The sequence below is a fragment of the Pyrgilauda ruficollis genome, unplaced genomic scaffold (genome assembly GCF_017590135.1).
Source record: "Pyrgilauda ruficollis isolate IOZ18807 unplaced genomic scaffold, ASM1759013v1 scaffold41, whole genome shotgun sequence".
NCBI classification, from domain to species: domain Eukaryota; kingdom Metazoa; phylum Chordata; class Aves; order Passeriformes; family Passeridae; genus Pyrgilauda; species Pyrgilauda ruficollis.
In genome coordinates this window covers 1,382,671-1,390,126 of record NW_024525601.1, presented here as the reverse complement: position 1 = coordinate 1,390,126, position 7,456 = coordinate 1,382,671, and positions in this window count along the sequence as shown.

The following is a 7,456-nucleotide window of genomic DNA, read 5'->3' as shown; positions in this document are numbered from 1 at the left end:
AAATATACAGAATTATCTCCCATTCCAGCTTGTGAAACTTTTGTTGGATCTGCCTACTAACCAAAGAAATCATCATGGGGCTTGCAGTGCAATCCCTTTTACTACCACAAATCCTGACATTTAGAGCATAGAAGAGGGAAGTTTTGAGGGATGGAAGAAATGAGAGTGCATCTATCTCCTTCAAGAGCTCATCTTTGCTAGCAAAATGATTTCTGAAACTTCCACCCACATCTTCCAGCATGGTATGCTGTATGTTCGATTCACTGAGCTGGGATGGAAAAAAGCCTGCATGGATGCCTCAATTTAAAAATTAAAAACACCCATATATTAGTGATAAACTAATGATGTACATTCAATAAATATCTACATTTATAATTATTATATTGTACAAGTGAGCCTGTAGAATAAATAGTCATAGAGGTTTGATTCGCAGACATATTCAACTTTAATTAAAGCTGTTTGATCCTAGAAAATTCTATTTTAGTAGAATCTAGTATTTTAGTATTTAGAATTTAGTATTTTAGTAGAACTATTTTAGGCATGTGCAACTCTGCTTTCAGTTAATCTGGCAACGGCTGCCCAAAAAGCATTGCTAAAATTCTTAGGTCCAAATGTTGAAGATCTGCTGGGTATGTGTGTCTTCATCCAGAATATCATGCAAGCAGTTCTAGTGAAATTGGTGGCTTACACCAGCCTGGCAAACTCTGCTTAATCTCTCTGCAATGACTGTTGTGTTACAAAAAACTTCTGGCTGCAGGTGAAGATTCCAACAAAGTAGTTTCTGGTCACCATGAAATGCATTCAATGGCAAATGTTTGCCAACGTAGTTCTTCGCTTGCAGCATGGTCTCAAAAGCAGGAGACACAACACTTGTCACATCCTCTGAGTTCTAACTGTGGAAAAATACTTTTAAGCCTTTTCTTTCTGTGGTTTCTTTATGGGCTGTTCTGGTTCACTTTAGATGGAATAAATTAGGTGTCTCTTTCTCCTCCTTAATGAAGAAGGAATTTAAATGAACTTGTGTTGTAACCAAATCTCTGCTGTCTTAAGGACTTGATGAAATATGTTTAGCATTATTTGTCTTTTCTGATACAAGACAAGAAGCAGTAATGTCATGTGATGTAAATCTGTCTCATGGTGGAGCTATGCTTTCTGCTTCTCCTCCCTCAGGTGATTTTTCCAAAGTTCCTTCTCTCTCCACTGCACAGTATCCATTTCTCAGAGATGGTTTCAAACAGACCTTTTAAAACAATATATGTATGAAATCAGTTTTTTAATCTTCCCTCTTAGTTCTAAAGGATTTTTTCCCCCATTCAAGTACAATATTTCACTGTGTTTTTTTCTCCTTTTGTACTGAAATGTTTTTATGTGTAAACATCAGTCTTAGTCTTGCTATTTTATTCTTTTATAAATTATCTCATCAGCAGTGTTTTTCTCTTATGTTTTCTATCCTCTGCAACCTTTCTACACCACTGTTGCCCTCTTAATAAAAGCAGAAGTCAACTATGAATTTATTACTTTGATTCCAATAGCCCAGAAGGTGACGTTGTATTTATTTCATCACATTCAAATATGAGTTACAAGGGTCAGATGTCATTATGGAGGCATGTGCACATACATTGAAGTGTGCTGTTGATATAATGTCCAAGATTATGAAAATTTCACTTCTCAGATATTTATACATCAAAGTACAAATAGGAACTGGTTTTGGTTAGTTTTGGTTGGAATGTTTTGCAGTTGTGGATGAAAGCCCTTGAAACAAAATCAGACATGACCAACCTTTTTACATGTATCTATTCTCCACAGTGCCTGGTGCAACCGTACTTATAAATCCTGTAATCTTCTTTCCATTCCTCCTTTCCCACTTCTTCTCCAAGAACTACACTGACAGTGGCAACAGAATCTTAGGACATTGAACAAACCAGAAAAGAATAGGACAGATGCTGGCCCAACTCCTTTTAATCAAAAGATTATGACTAGGATGGAATATCAAATGGAAACTCAGTCTTGACAGCCTCATTACTGCAAAGAAAATTCTCCTTGCATGGTCTTCATGAGTAGATATGCAATGCAAGCAGGATATGCATTGCAACATAAAAAAGTATTCTAGCAGAATATTCTGAAGGTCTTTGTTTTCTTCAAAACATGGAGCAAAGCCCACCTCATCTTCAATCCCTGACTTTCTGAACCTTAAATGACAAAAATCCCACTCATTACTCTCTGCCAAACGATAACTGACTGAGAACTTCTGGAGTCACTGGAAGGACTGTCTCTGACTTGCGTATTCAAGATCAAGGTGATCTTAATTTAACTTAAGACCAGTATTTTTGGAAATGACACTACTAGCAAACCCAAGATTTTTAGCAATTCCTATAAATGTTAGGAGGCACTGACAAGTAGCAACACAGGAAACACTGTATAACTGTAATTTTATTCCTACAATTATAATGAAAAGAAAAAGTTTTGAATCTCTTTTTATTGTGGTTAAAATTGAACAGAAACTTGTACTCTGGTTCATGAAGGACAAAGGAGCCTAAGAGAGGTTATTGATCTTCAGAGAGTCAGGTAAGTACAGCAGAAGGCTGCATGGATAAAATGGGAACTACTTCAGAGTGCAGATGGAATATGAAGTGTACAGAAGGTCGAAGCAGGGGGGAATTTAGTAACAGTGCTTGAATGCACAGGGATGAAGTTAAGAAAAATATAAAGTTCATCTGGAATTAAAGCTAGTAGGGATGTGAAGTACAATAAAGAAATGTTTCTGCAAGCGCATTGCCAGTAAAAGAAAGAACAAAGAAAATGAGCCCATTGCTCAGTGAGGTAGAGCGTCCAAGGACATAAGTCATAGAGAAGACTGGGTTCCTCAGTGGGATCTTTGCCTCAGTTTTTTCCTAATCTGATCTTGCCTTCAGATATCTAAGATTTTTGCAGAAGAACATCTGGATGACATGGCAGTCAAGCTGACCATGAGTAAGCAAGGTGCCTTTGTAGCAAAAAAAGACTAGTTGCCTCTTGGGATGTATTACCAAAATTGTATTCATGAGACTGGGGGGGAGTAACTGCTGTCTTCACAGGTTAATCATTATTTATGAGTTACCAAAAGCAGGGGACTGTTGCAAAGCAATCCTTGAGAAACCATACCACATTTCACAAAAGTAAACATCCTTTTAAAACAATCCAGAGTGGAAAAGCTATTTGTCAATAACTGCTAGATTCAAGGATTCTTAACAACTAAGCTGTAAAAGAGAAGTGATGTCCCTCTTTACAAAATAGCCTGGTGTTTGCTGAAAGTCAAAAGCAACTTTTTTGTCTTCAAAAAAGGTGGAGCCTCCTCTGTTGATTCTACTCTTTCACTTCAGGGAGAAATAACAGAGCCATTAAGGTTGGAAAAGACCTCTGAGATCATTGATTCCAGCCATTAAGCTAACGCACTCTTGTGATTTAAGCTGAGCTGGCAACTAAGCACCATGTAGCTGCATTTTCAACTCCCCTCTCTCTCCATGCCTGTCCCCATGGAATGAGGAAGAGAATTAAAAGTCAAATTTGTAGGTTGAGATAAAAGCAGTTTGAGAATTGAAAACAAATTAAAATACATTAATAGTAGTAGCAAATAATAATAATTAAAAGGGAAAGAAAAAATCCCACAAGATCCAAACAAAAACGTGTTGCACGATACACTTGCTCATCACCCCCTGACCAATGCCAGACTTTGTTCCCAACCTCAGATCTGCCCCCTCTTATGAGTAATTTCCCCAGTTTACACACTGGGCATGATGCTCTGTGGTGTGGAATATCCCTGAAGGCAGTTTGGGTCACCTGCCCCAACTGTGTGCCCTCTGTCTCTTTGATGTACCTCTTCACAGGCAGAGCATGAGACATACACACACACAAAGTCCTCAGCTAGGGATAACCAAAATGTAGCAAAGCCCAAAACATCAGCATGTTATCAACACCATTTTCATTCTGAATCCAAAACACAGCCCTCTAAAAGCTACTGAGAAGAAATTAACTCTATCCCAGCTGAACCCAGCACACATACCTTATTAAAAGCAAATAGAAATAGAAAAAATGCTCTTTGCAGCTGCCATTGTTCAGCTGCCACTGGACATATAGTTTTGTAGGTAAACTGTCCAAAAATAGCACATCTCTGTCTACTGAGTCCTTGATTTCTGCTGTGAATGATGGTAACACTGCCAGTTAGCAGCAGCACTGACAACAGCTTGTCTGTCAGGAAGCTGCTTTGGCACCATCCATCTGTATTTGACACAGGTCACTGAAGAATTGTTCTATTTTAGGGAGTTTCAATCATTATTAATAGACAGAAACTTCAAACCTATACATGAATGTAGTTTCCTAAATTACTGAAATCTCCAAAATTAAGTTTGAGAAGGATCATACAGTAGTGAAATTGAAAACCTATGTCTCAACATCTGTTTGAATGACAGTTAGAAACATTTAAAGCCAAGGTAAAGAGTATATCCTTTTGCTGTTAAAATACCAGCTGAGACATCTGTATTCAAAATGCTGTAAAAGAAAGTGCAGTGCTTCTCACTGTCTCTTAGCAGAAAAAGTTATAGAGATAGCAACTATTCTTCAAAAGCATCAGCTTGCATTTGAAACATAGTATATATGGAAATATATTCTTCTGAAAAAACTCTGTGCTTTTCCCTCTTTAGAGTGAGGCTGCCAGAGTACCTGTCCAGAATGAGAGAAGACAAAAGCTTTTACTGTGCTAACTGAATCTGGGTTTCACTCATTATTTTCTGGGTGGCAGAAATGAATAAGCTTAAGAATATTTTCATGTGAACACCTTTGCTATAATGGAAATAAAGCTGTTTACCCAAAGTCCTTTCACTGAACTGTTTAAAATTTTGCATGAATATGGAACCAAGCAGAATATGAATCACATCTCATTCTTGCAGCTCTCAGCATGTAGCATTTGCTCAACCAGAGGTAATTGCTGTCAGCTTGACAAATCACTAGGTGTTAAGATTTCCCACTAGTCTTTTAAATCACTGTAGATAAAATGTACAAGAATGTCATTCTGTAGTTCTGAGCACTTAAAAACCCCAGTGCTGGTGACATGATTCTGCACGCAAGAAGGCGAATATGACTGATGCACCCTCGGTTCCCTTCTCCCCTTCCAGACCATAGGGGCAAACCTTCCTGGACTGCAAATGGAGAAAAAATGCTTTAAAGTAACACCCCTGACAACCCTGCAATGACTACAGTAGGACTTTTGCCATTTCTGCTGTTCTGGGCCATCTATCTGGCTCTTTCTGCAGTCTTAATAGCTCCCATACTTGATATCTCATATGGATGTGGATACAGTCTTCATGCGTCTTGTCCTGAATTCCCTGGAGTGCAAGTTCTCAACAATGGGAAAGATCTAAGTTTGAAGTGAGGGTGTTTGCATAGAGTTCTGCAATACTTTGCAGTCAAGAAGTTAGTGTGGATGCACCTTAGATTTGTGGGAATACAATATTTTTAGCTCTTAATTGGCTCAAAACAATGCTTACCAAAACACTCTTTAAAACTAAAACCAAGAGAATTTAAATATGAAGGGCTGGAATTTTAAGGGGAGTTCCAATGAGATTACAATTGAAAAAAAGGACAAGATGTTATCTTCCCACAAATACCAAGGGATCATGGAAATTGTATGGAAGAAGGAATACCTGAATATTATTACCTCCATTATTAACTTGGATTAGGATAATAAACATGATTTTTTACTTTTCTACATGAATACCCTAAGTTCTGCATTACAATTACAAATATTTCCACTTCTGCCTTCTAATAATTTCTTCCTTTAAAATGATCTTACCTTCCCATGGATTTCAAACTGTTACATCATCCATATCCATTTATAAAAACATGTATAAATATATTTTTAGCTTTCCAAATCCATTTTGTGTCAGATGTTCTGCTAACATTTGCCAAAATTTTGTTTAAATTCACAGTTTTAACTACCTTGAGATAAGTAGTTCTCTAGTTGTAAAAAAAAGTGGCTTCCACAGCATTGTAACTTCCAGAATAAGGGATACAAAGAAACACAGGAGCAATTAAGTAAAATTTTCTTATTATTAATGTACAGTTTTACAAAAAAACTAAATTAATTACTAGTCTATTAGTTTTAGATTATTGTAATAAATTAATTTATATGCATTATTTTTCAAATATAATACCATTTTATTCACTCAAGAGTGGCTCAGAAATTATGCACTTATATATATAATGGTATATCCATTCAGAAATAGGAAAAATGTCCTTAAGACTCTAGGTGTAGAGTGATCTGACTGTGCAGCCCTTAGAAGCTTTTGTGTTTGCAAGGCACCTGAGTCATCTGGAGCACATAAAAATCTGAAATTGTATCAAAATTTAATTTCCTTCCTCTAAGATCCCTCCTTCTCCTGTGACTCCTTCATCTGCTGTAGGTATAGTCACCTCAGTCTCCTTTGTTCCCATGTATCATTTTTGTTATTGTTGTCTCTGACTGCTTTACTTCCTTCTTAGTTAGTTACTTCCTTCTTCAAAGTACTTACTCAGGACTAAGTTAACATTATTCCGTGGATAGAGTACATTCTGGAGAATAAGGAGAGAAGGGACAATACTGTGGTAGAGGAGGTTTTGTACCTGCCTAGATGCGTATTCTCAAGCCAGGAGCTGCTGGGTGCTCTGGCACTTGCATTGGAGTGCCAGGGCTCTCTGGGATGTTTTTCCCAGTGGTATGTGCAAATTAGTACTGAAGGCACACAGGCACATTTGCTAAATATAGTGTATTGGCACAGAAACACAGTCGTCATCTCACCCTCCTCTCAGACTTTTGGAAGTGTCTCCTAAAAGCAGTGTTCTCAGGTACCACCAGCTTCATGTCCCTCAAACTCACAGCCTATGCTTATCAAGTTTGTAATGGACTGATGGATAGCTCCCTCTCCCACCACTCTTTTCTGAATATAATTGTGTTAATACAGTTTTGAAATACTTATTAACAAAATTCTACATCACTTTGCTTTAAATATTTAGGTGGAATGCTCTCCCAGGCATTGCAGTCCCTCTTTAACTTTCAACAGTTCTTCACGTCGAGGAAAAAGATAAACATTAAAAGGAAAAAAAAAAATAGGCCCCAACAAAATGAAATGAAAACATTTGTGTATTTTTCTTCTTAGTTAGTGAGTGGTAAAGCTTCCAGGGCAGAGATTAGAGGCTATAACAAATCAATAGTATCAAAATGTCTAGGTTTATCAATGAGATATTTATACATCTGTAATGGAGCCCTTTTCCAGGCTGTTATTACATATGTAATAACAGAGAAAAGACGTTTCAGGACAGGTTATTAGTTTGGTTCTCTTTTTAAATAGCTCAACCAATTAGGAGTAGCATTGTCTGTGAAACTGTGTGATTTCTTCCTGTTGATATCTTGAGGGAAAAATAGCACATGGTTATAGAAATCCATTTT